The sequence below is a fragment of the Staurois parvus genome, unplaced genomic scaffold (assembly GCF_062004578.1).
Source record: "Staurois parvus isolate SC_StPar_1 unplaced genomic scaffold, SC_StPar_1.0 ptg000346l, whole genome shotgun sequence".
Classification (NCBI taxonomy): domain Eukaryota; kingdom Metazoa; phylum Chordata; class Amphibia; order Anura; family Ranidae; genus Staurois; species Staurois parvus.
In genome coordinates, this window is record NW_028318142.1 from 469,497 (window position 1) to 481,453 (window position 11,957).

Below are 11,957 nucleotides of genomic sequence, written 5' to 3' on the forward strand. Positions count from 1 at the left end.
ATGTGATCAGCACAGGGCCAATCAGCACTGTTCAGACAGAGGTTCAGGGGTTATGCAGATTCATAGGACAGTGAGAGGAGAATGAAAACTTCTTCTACAAGCTTTAATCAGTGTTCAGCTGGACACTGATAGCAGTCATAAGACTGCTATATACTTCCGATGAGAAAAGGTATGTAGCAGTTTATATTTACTAAACTAATTGCATTTCCACGTGGGACACCAGATATAGTGAATGCAGGGTCTTGGGTTTTGTAACACTTTAAGTGAGCAAGATGAAGTTAGAAGCTGATAGGCTACCATGTACAGCTGCACCAGATTCTGAGTGCTTCAGTTGTAGTAACTCTCCCCCCACAGTCTACAGAAACATACGTTCTGTTACTACATGGGTTCCTGTAGGGTCTGACCATATCTTCAACACTTAAAAACAGGAAAGAAATATGTACCTGGAGGAAGTGAGGTCTATTGGCAACACCGCAAAACTCTGGATCATCCCATTAAATTTAATTGCTAAGTTATGTTTTTCATTAGGATTTAGTAATTGTGTGTAATGATTCACCGCTTTACTATCTATGAGCTGGTGACCTCACAGTAAAGTCATCCATTTACTGCAGTGTTTTTAATTAAGTATATGTGCCCTTTTTTAACCACTTCGCCTCGCACACCTGTTCACCCCCTTTGGACCACAGCAATTTTTACAATTCTGCTATGGACCTGTTTATTCAAAGAAAAGTTTGTCATTCAGTAAGATAACAAGGTAATACATATATTGCAAATAAAAGTGTGCATTTATTCTGTAATTCGTCCTAATTATAATGACACTAAATTTGTGATTTTGGTACAAAGCATTGCAAAGTTATTTCCAAATGAAATAAAGTGTTTTGTTTTTTTAAATTTTGCACTTTTTTAAATGGGAAACATACAGTATAAATATGTGTTAAGTGTGCAAAAATATTAACAAACAAAAACAATGTTTAAATATTAATAGTTAATAAATTAGAAATAAACAAAAAAAATATCAGCAGGAAAATAATTGAATGGATAAGGAAAAAAAAGGAGGGAATTGGGGCTGAATAGAGTAAACTACGGGTTAATAAGGGGCTAAACAAACATTTTATTAAAAGAAAATAAAATACTTTTTTTTTTTACTTGTCAGGTTGCTTAAACTGACATCATCTGAAAATCAAAGTTTATCCTTTTGATCTGTTGATGAATGAACAGAATGATACAAAATTACCAATGTGTTACATTGTATCTTTCTATAGTGCCTGAGCAGTGTTTTTTATAAACTCTTTTTTGACAGCTGAAAGCGGACAACCTTCTCTGTGTACACAATAATCCACCATTGATTAATCAGAGCTACAGCTAATTTCTGGGTACAGAAGGAGGGGCTGAGCAGGGCAGAAGGACTGAGCCTATGTAGCATGCCCAAAGTCTGGAACTAGTTAAATGCCAGTGTTCACCTTCTAGTACCCCTTATGGGCTCAACTATTCTCTAATATTTGTTGCGATAAGTATAATTATTTTCGGTAACCTGTAACGTTGAATAAACATTAGTCCTCTTTCATTATGCCCCCTAACCCCCCCCCCCCCAATCCGGCAGATGTGCAGATGTACCAAAGAGCTCTATCCAGCTTTTAGGTCCCAGCAGAGCCGTGTGGTACATCTGCACACATGGGTTTTTTTGTTTGTGCAGACAGAAAAGCTTAATATATTCAAATGTGAGAGTGGGAGGGGGGAGAAGACAGGAAGATTAATGTTCTAGGAGGGTGCTGGGGTGTGCTGTGCCCTCCTCCCTAGATTCAGTGGTGTCCCCAAAATAGAGGAGCTGAAGGCAGTGCACAGCCTCATCAGTGCCAAGTTGGCATGGCTGCACAGTGCCCTTTCCCTATCCACTGCACGGCATAATTTATTTCCATGGTGCAGGGGATTGGACTAGGATGCATAGCATCATTCCTTTGCAGGGGGGGGTAACTCTGTTGTATTGGAGGAATAGGGGGGCTCTGTTGCAATGTGGGGACTCGGTTGTAAGAGGGGGCACTGTTGTGATGGGGGACTCCAATAGGAAGTGGAACTTTGATGGGATAGGGGTGACTCGAATTTGAAGGAGGGGATATAATGGAGGGACAGTGATGTAAAGGGAGCTGAATCTAAAGTCCTGGGTGGAATCTGATGTGAAGGGGAAATGTTGATGTCAATGGGGATCTTCCCCATGTGGTGGCAAGGAGTGGGTGACATCATAATCCAGTGCAGATATCAGTGTCCTTAAGCCCTATAAATACAGTTCAATACTGGGGTGTCTCTGGATGTTGCATAATTTTAAAGTGTGCCATGACTAAAGAAAATGAGAAATGCTGGCCTAACATATATCCTTTTTTTTTTACAGAAATATAGAGAGGTAGGAAACTAGGAAAGGAAGGGATAAAACGATAATGTGTTGACATTATTCCCCCCTGACTTTTTTTTACTGCACCCACAATTCAAAAAGGCTAGATCCAGCCCTGATGTTAATTTAGGATGAAAGTCCATTTTAAAGTGGTTGTAAACCTCTGAAATTAAAAATGTACAAAGCCTTCCATAGTGTGTACTTGCTTCAATCTAAACCACTGAGTGTTGTTTCTCTTTGCTGTCTCCATTCTCTATGTGCATGAATCACTTCTAACTGGTTATGTCGACACCAGACAATCTTTGGAGATGATGCCACCCCCTCCCTTTCCAGAAAACAGCAGGTGATTGACAACTTCAGCTGTCCATGTTATCCTATGAGACTGTGTAGAGGGGGGTAGGGTGTTCTTTACCTCAACTCAGGTCTCAGATTACACTGAGCTCTCTTCTGTATTCTGTGCAGTACAGTATATGATGTCAGATCCCTGCCCCCTGGTGATGAGAAAAAAAACTTTCATTTGTGTGCTCTGGAAGGCTGTAGAGGAGAAAGGCTGCAGTTAAACAGGTACAACCTATATAGGAAGATTTGTTTCATCTCTGTGTATCACCTGAGGCTAGTCAATCCTGTGGGTATACTGTATATAAGGGATTACAACCACTTTAACCACTTCCCAATATATACATACATGCATTGTTCAGCATAAATGAGTACACCCCTTTTGAAAAGATTTTAATCAATATCTCAATGAACACAAGAACAATTTGCAAATTTTTGACAAAACTGAGTTTTGTAGAACATTTGTTTAGCTCATTATATGAAAGTAAGGTTAATAAAATAACTTAGATTACAAAATCTTCCTTTTTACTCATATTAGTTGATGCAAAAATGGATACACCCCTCAACAACTACTACATCTAGTATTTTGTATGACCTCCATGATTTGTAAGGACAGCAAAAACTCTTCTAGGCACTGAATGAACAAATTGGAGACATGTTGAAACATCTGTCTTTTTCCATTCTTCAAGAATGAGCTCTTTTAGAGCCTGGATGCTGGATGGAGAGTGATGCTCAACTTGTCTCTTCAAAAGTCCCCATAGGTGTTTGATTGGGTTTAGATCAGGAGACATACTTGCTCACTGAACCACTTTCACCCTGTTCTTCGGAAATGCAACAGTGGCCTTAGATGTGTGTTTTGGATCATTGTCATCATGGAAAAGTGCATGACGACCAAGGGCATGGAGTGATGGTAGCATCTTCTCTTTCAACATAGAGCAGTACATCTGTAAATTCATGATACCATCAATGAAATGCAGCTCCCTGACACCAGCATCACTCATGCAGCCCCACGGAAGGACACTGCCACCACCATGTTTCACTATAGGAACAATACATTTTTCTTTGTACTCCTCACCTTTGCAATGCCATACAGTTTTGAAGCCATCATTTCCAAAAACATTTATCTTGGTCTCATCACTCCACAGTACAAGGTCCCAGAAGTCTTCTTTTTCAGCATAGGCCCTGGCAAATTCCATGTGGGATTTTTTGCTCATGGGCTTTAGGAGAGGCTTCCTTCGTGGACAACACCCATGCATGCCATTCCTATGCAGTGTATGCCGTATTGTGTCACAGGAAACAATCACCCCAGTTTGGCTTTCTACTTCTTTAGCTAACTGCAGTGAACTTGCATGGCGATTTTCTTCAACCATTCTCATCAGAAGACGCACCTGTGGTGTTGACTTCTGTGGATGGCCGGAATATCTCTGTGAGATGGTTGCAGTTCCATCTTTGTTCCATTTTTGTATCACTTTGGCTACAGTATTCTGACTGATAAGTAAAGCTTTGCTGATCTTCTTGTAGCCTTCACCTTTCTTGTGTAAAGAAATTATTTTCTTTCTTAGGCCTTGTGACATTTCTCTTCCATGTAGAGCCATTGCTGACAGGGAAGGGATTTTCTTTGTTAAGCATTGCCCTTTTATAATCAACTGTCTGCTGGAAACATGTTTCATGAATAATTAGACTCACCTTGTCAGGGATCCCCTCGGTCCCCGCCGCGATGGTCCCGGCGCAGGCGCAGTGTGCCGCCCTGTGCTGGGACTCGAGCATTAGGTCCGGGCCGGCCGCGGCGTTCGAGTTCGCGCATGCGCAGTAGAAGCCGCGGCCGCCCGCTGGGCACCAATGGCAGCGCAGGGCGGGATATTTAAATGGCCCTGAGCTGTCATTCAGTGCCTTCTGGTCTTACCTGTATCCTGTATCTGCGAACCTGTGAATTGTAAGTTGCTGACCCGGATTGTGCTTGACCTTGCTGTATTTCTCCTGCCCTGACCCTTGCTTTGCCTGACCTCTCTCTTGAATGCCCCCTATTGGATCTGACCTGCTGTTGCTGACCTGGCGTGTGACCCGACTATTCTCTGCCTTGTACCGTATCGTCCTCCCTGTTACCGACCCGGCTTGTCTGACCCCGCACCTGCTCAGCCATCCATCCATCCGTCCATCCCTCCCAGTGGGGTCTCCTGACCTCCTCATATCAGGCTCTTCCCTGCAGGAGCCCTCGGCGAATACCACTACCACTAACGGGTTTGCCCAGTAGTCACGACCTGGTCTCGGGGGGCTCCAAGTCCATCCCCACCATCAGGGGCCCTGGTGAACAAGCACCCTGGGACTTAGACTCCGTGCTCTGGAAACACCTATTTAGTGGAGTGCTAGTGGTACCGCCGGGTGGTCCCTTACACACCTGAATTCTTGTTAATTAGGTTTTTGTTGTCTAAAATGTAGCTTTGCTCTTAAGGCTGGCCATACACTATACAGTTTTCTGTCCAATTTCTACCCAATTTCCTTTAGATTTACCTTCAACTATGTAGTGCAAGGGCCTGCCTAATTGGATACAACTGAAAGTATTGTTTGGGTTTGACCTCTTATTATATGGTTTTTGGTAAATCTAAACCAAAAATCTCAAGAAAATTGTATCATGTATGGCCAGCCTAAGGCTTTCATTGGGGTGTATTCATTTTTGCAACATGGTCTTGAATGCATTTCTTTCGAAAAAAAAACTTTTTTGTGTGTGCAAATTAACAAATCTTGTTTGCAATTAATGGCCGGCATTTGTCGGAGTATTTATGGTATAGTGTCCCATAGAAAAAAATAAAATAAATATATATATATATATATATATGGCTGGGCGGGACAAGCATCAATTCAGCTGTGAATCAGAAGAATATGCTGTTGCTGCTGCAGGACCGTTGCACAGGTGAGTATTATACCTTCAGTTTCACTTTAAAGAATGTTGCAGACACTTTTGAGAATAAAGTCCCACCTATGCTTGATAAATGCTGATGAATGCAACAGATTCATGTACCTGCTGGAAACATATACATATATTTATCGCATGGAGGCATGTATGGGCATGTGTGGGGCCAGCACTGGGGTCAGAGTGTCCATATCACAGATCTGCTCCCTGGCTTCACTGGTTGCTAGGACACTGTTTCCTACACAGAATCACTGGTTGCTAGGACACTGTTGCCTATACAGTATCACTGGTTGCTAGGACTCTATTGGATACACAGAATCCCAGTGGTGCACGCAAAGATGTTTAAACACTATGGCCCCACTCTGAGTTCTCTGGCCTGTCTCTGTATGCCAGAATAGAGTAGATTTTATTTATCTAGTTTAATTTTCTATGAGCTGGAGACTATTCTTTGTGAATTTACACCAGCAATAGCGACTCCTAGAGAATTTTTAGCAAATTTTAGAAATGTTAACAGAAATTTCTCAAAGCTGTGCCTTAAAAGGCAGGGCCTTTTAAGGGGGTCATACTGCCAAAGATGTCTTAGGGGCTTTACTGCCCCTATTAATTCTGGTATGGAGAAACTAAACTGGCCTGCACAGAGCCCTGACCCTAGTCCTATTAAATAGCTACTGGAGGAATTCATAGTCAGCACCTGACCTCCAAAATATTTATTTATTTTTTTCAGTTACTTGTATAGCGCCATCAATTTACGCAGCACCAGGGGCGGACTGACAACTCATGGGGCCCCCGAGCAATTGGGGATCATGGGGCCCCTGTGTCCTTGCCCACACTCAAAATACACCCAAAAAAGCCTATAAAAGGTACAAGGGGCATGTCATGGGGTCCCCTACTGACCCCGGCCCTTGGGCAGTGCCCGAGTACTCGAATGGTCAGTCCACCGCTGTGCAGCGCTTTATATATATATATTGTACATTCACATCAGTCCCTAACCCTCAAGGGGTGTACAGTCTAAGGTCCCTAACTCACATTCATACATACACATACTAGGACCAATTTAGACAGGAGCCAATTAACCTACCAATACTCCATAATCTTGTAAAAAGTCATCCTAGAAATAGTGGGGGTAAAAACTGGTGTGTATTTGTGTGTAGGGGTGACTACCATATAATAACTCAATAAAAATCCCCATAGTTTTGGATTGAAAAGTCCAACAAACTCACATAAGTGTGATGATCAGGTGTCCACAAACCATATCTTGTATATGAGTAACAATTTGATAAAACCCCAAACTGTTATGAAGAACCTACTATAAGATACAGAAGAACACAAGAGCCCAACGGAGCCACTGAGGTCTCCTAGAGATCTGCATGTCCTCATAAATATCAATCAGTAAAATCATCTTCCTATCCCTCACTTAAAATATTACTGCTTTGGCCACAAGTGTAAATTCCCCTGCTCTATTCTCTGTACATGAAGAATCCACCAGGGTGACTAAAACACTTGATGTGACAGCAAGTAACAGGACTTGGAACAATTGCCAAAGTCTTGTTGTAGTTATTGGGAAGAGTGAGAAACCAGCGAGTGCTTTAATCTGCTGCTGTTTATCTGAAGTAGAATTTCCAGTTTCTGCTTTAGAAAAATGTGCACTATGATATAAATTGCAGAATATGAATGTTTATAGCAGTGTGCCATGACAACATAGTGCATTTGGACTTTGTAGCAGGTGAAGAGATAAAGCTGAACTTCTAACAGAAAAGCATTTATCTAAATACACTGCTCAAAAAAATGAAAGAAACACTTTTTAATCAGAGTAGAGCATCAAGTCAATTAAACACATGAGATATTGATCTGGTCAGTGAAGTAGCAGAGGAGGTTGTTAATCAGTTTCAGCTTCTTTGGTGTTAATTAAATTAGCAACAGGTGCAGTAGATGAGCAACAATGAGACGACCCCCAAAAAAGGAATAGTTTTACAAGTGGAGGCCACTCACATTTTTTTCCTACTCATCTTTTATGACTGTTTTTCACTAGTTTTGCATTTGGCTAGGGTCAGTGTCACTACTGGTAGCATGAGGCGATACCTAGACCCTACAGAGGTTGCATAGGCAGTCCAACACTCCTCCAGGATGGCACATCAATATGTGCCATTGCCAGAAGGTTTGCTGTGTCTCCCAGCACAGTCTCAAGAGCATGGAGGAGACTTCAGAGGACAGGCAGTTACTCTAAAAGAGCTGGACAGGGCTGTAGAAGGTCCTTAACCCATCAGCAGGACCGGTATCTGCTCCTTTGTGCAAAGAGGAACAGGATGAGCACTGCCAGAGCCCTACAAAATGCCCTCCAGCAGACCACTGCTATGAATGTCTCTGACCAAACAATCAGAAACAGACTTCATGAGGATGGCCTGAGGGCCCAACATCTTCTAGTGGGCCCTGTGCTCACTGCCCAGAACCTTACAGCTCAATTGGCATTTGCCATTGAACACCAGAATTGGCAGGTCCACCACTGACGCCCTGTGCTGTTCACAGATGAGAGCAGGTTCACCCTGAGCACATGTGACAGACGTGAAAGGGTCTGGAGAAACCGTGGAGAACGTTATGTTGCCTGTAACATCTCTCAGCATGACTGTTTTGGTGGTGGGTCAGTGATGGTCTGGGGAGGCATATCCATGGAGGGACGCACAGACCTCTACAGGCTAGACATTGGCACCCTGACTGCCATTAGGTATCAGGATGAAATCCTTGGACCCATTGTCAGGTTCCTTACGCTGGTGCAGTGGGTCCTGGGTTCCTCCTGGTGCACGACAATGCCCTGCCTCGTGTGGTGAAAGTATGCAGGCAGTTCCTGGAGGATGAAAGAATTGTTACCATTGAATGGACCCCACGCTCGCTTGACCAAAATCCAATAGAACACCTCTGGAACATCATGTTTTGGTCCATCCGACAGCGCCAGGTTGCACCTCAGACTGTCCAGGAGCTCAGTGATGCCTTGGCCCAGATCTGGGAGAAAATACCCCAGGACACCATCCATCATCTCATTAGAGGCATGCCCCGACATTGTCAGCCATGCGTACAAGCACGTGGGGGCCATACAAACTACTGGGTATCATTTTGAGTTGCTGCAATGAAATTTCAGCAAAATGGATGAGCCTGCTACATAATTTTTTCACTTTGATTTTCTGGGTGTCTGTGAATTCAGTCCTCTGTAGGTTGATCATTTTCATTTCCATCAAACAATGGGGCATCCTTATGTCCCTAACCCATTACCCTGTCCATATCAGTATAGACATTGTCAGGGATCGCGACTCCGTGCTCCTCGATCGCGGCTCTGTCCCCCGCGCATGCGCATTGGCGGCAGATCGCGCCGGGACACAGGCACTAGGTCCCGGCGAGCCGCGGCTGACAGGACGCCGCGCATGCGCAGTAGGTGCCGGGGGCGCGCCTCAGGCGCCCAATGACAGCCGGGGGCGCGTCCTAGCCGGCCAATGACAGTGCAGGGCGCACTATTTAAAGATGCCCTGCACTGTCACAGTGTCACTTGCCGCAAGGTCTTCCTGTGATCCCGAGTTCCTGCACCTGTCTAGTGACCCTGATTGACCCTGACTACGCTGCCTGCCCCTGTGATTGACCCGGATTGCCCTGACTATTCTGCCTGCTCCTGTGATTGACCCGGATTGTCCTGACTACTCTGCCTGCTCCTGCGTTTGACCCGGATTGCCCTGACCATTCTACGGATTGACTTCCCTGCTGACCCTGCGTGTGACCCGACTACTCTTCGCCTACCGATTCTGTACCCTGCTTACCCTCACGGGCCCACGATCCGTTACTACCCTGCTGGGGCCGCCATCCTCTTCATATCTGGCTCTCCCGGTACCTGTCCCCAAAGGTCTCCTCAGCCACTGGTGGGCCTGCTCGGAGGTCGTGACCTGGCCCGGGACTGTTTCAAGTCCATCCCCACCATCAGGGGCTCTGGTGAAAGCACAGCCCGGGCTTAGACCCCACGCTCTGAGTAGGTCTGTCAGTTGGCAGCCTGAGGCACCACCTGGCGGATCATAACAGACATCCAGCATGATATTTTTCCGCATTGAGATCAGATGTGTTTTCAAAATGTTCCTTTAATTGTTTTGAGCAGTGTATATTCCTCAACAGCTACAAAGGATATAAATCCACTTTGTGTGCACCATACATCTTCACAAACCTAGATATTACCTAGTAAAAGTAGCAGTGACATCATCAATATGCTATATATAGACTGTGAAGAGAGCAGAGCTGTGGGAGGGAACCAACAGGCTCCATCCACTACATGCTGCCTACAGAAAACTTCAAGGGGGCGGAGACAAGACCAGCCACCCTGCACAAAGAGAGAGAACAGCAGTGACCGGTCTTTATTATGGAAGCTCGCTCACAAAAGTTTTGCACTGGATTACTATACAGATCTGGAAGAAGTATAGAAATCACACCAAAATTCAAGTAAAAATACACCTTCCTCTTGTATTCAGACAATACTTGTGTAGCCCAGGAGTTCAGCTTTAACAAGTTAAATGTCATGTTTGTGAGAGAGGCCTGATTTCTGTACCCATCCAGCCTGTCCTATTGTCACTCAAGTTTTGATGATTCCTAATGAGAAGGGATGTGGCTGAGTTTCTGTGTCACACCCCAGTGTGTTTGGTTGTGGAATGTGTATATGACACATACCTTCATCTCTGTCCTTCAATAGTTATACTTGCATAGTATAAATATGGCTGTTTCTTGGAGCTCACAAACTGACATATGTGATAGGACAGATGTATAAACCTTTTGCCAGTTTCTCACAGTTCTGGCTGCTGATAACAGGAGATGCCGTCACTGTGTCTGTAATCATGTTTTGCTACATTGTGGCTTGCCTAGTACGCCTAGAATTTAAAGTGTATCTAAAGCCACTTTTTTTTTCTTTTGCTTTGGATACAAAGTGAAAGAGTTAAAATTTCTGCTGGGTTTAATTGCTGCCTGTTACCATGCGGAACTTCACCTTCTCTATTTTTCATGATAACCATTGTCACTGCAACTGAGATATAGTCCACCTTTTGAAAAAAACATAATGATTGCTCCCACAATAATGCCCTTGCCATTAATGTGCCAATAAATTTTATTGCATTAAGAATTTTTAATTTTGGATAGAGTATGGGAGGGTTTTCTTTTGCCCTGTCAGCAGGGCCAAACTAGGCAGCCACCTAGGGTGCACTGCCAACTAGGGGCACCTGGGCGCAGCACAGGCTGGCACTTTCTGTGTGTGTGGCCTATGGACCTCTTGTATGAATTATTAATTTCTCTGCAGTCTCCCTCTCCTCATACACAGAGAATGATGGTATCTTTACTCTGCACAATTGTCTCACAGCCTGTCCAAACACATGACCATTTAGTACATATACACTCACCAGCCACTTTATTAGGTACACCTGTTCAATTACTTGGTAGCACAAATTGCTATTCAGCCAATCACATGGCAGCAACTCAATGCATTTAGGCATCTAGATGTGGTGAAGACAACTAGCTGAAGTTCAAACTGAGCATCAGAATGAGGAAGAAAGGGGAATTAAGTGACATGGCATGGTTGTTGGTACCAGACGGGCTGGTCTAAGTATTTCAAAAACTGCTGATCTACTGGGACTTTCACACACAACCATCTCTAGGGTTTACAGAGAATGGTCTGAAAAAGAGAAAATATCCAGTTGTGTGGACAAAAATTTGTTTAATATATATTTTGTCATTATTATTGGTGCTGGTGGTTTCTTATTTTGTTGATTTAATATTCTCTATTGTTTTAAATTTTTTATTTTGTGTGTGTGTGTTTGGGGGGGGGGGGGGGGTGCAAGCTGGTCTTTCCAAGGGAGCAAAATAGTCTAGCACTCAACTTGCCTGTCAGTTTTCTTTTGCCCTTTGTGTCCCATTGGAGGGATTTCACCTCACTTACTGTTCCGTAGCCAAAACAGGGAGTGAGAAATCACAGCATAGTGCAGTTGAGAAATCAAGCCCATGAGGGTGGAGTTCTGAAGACTTTGGTCCTTGAAAGATAGGAGGATTATGGGAGTGTTTGTGCAATCTTTTACAAGGGAGCACACTTAGAGGGAGATTTACTAAAGTTGGTTCACTCAGAATCTCATGCACCACTGCATGGTAACCAATCAGCTTCTAATATCAGCTTGTTCAATGAAGCTTTAGTAATAAAATGTGTAAGCCAGGGGTCAGCAACCAGTAGATCGTGGCCAGGTGACTGGTAGATCACGGTCTAGGCTTGCTGGCCTGCCATCCCAGAGTATCAAACAGAGTGCAATGCAGAGGGAGTACTTGTAAAGTTGG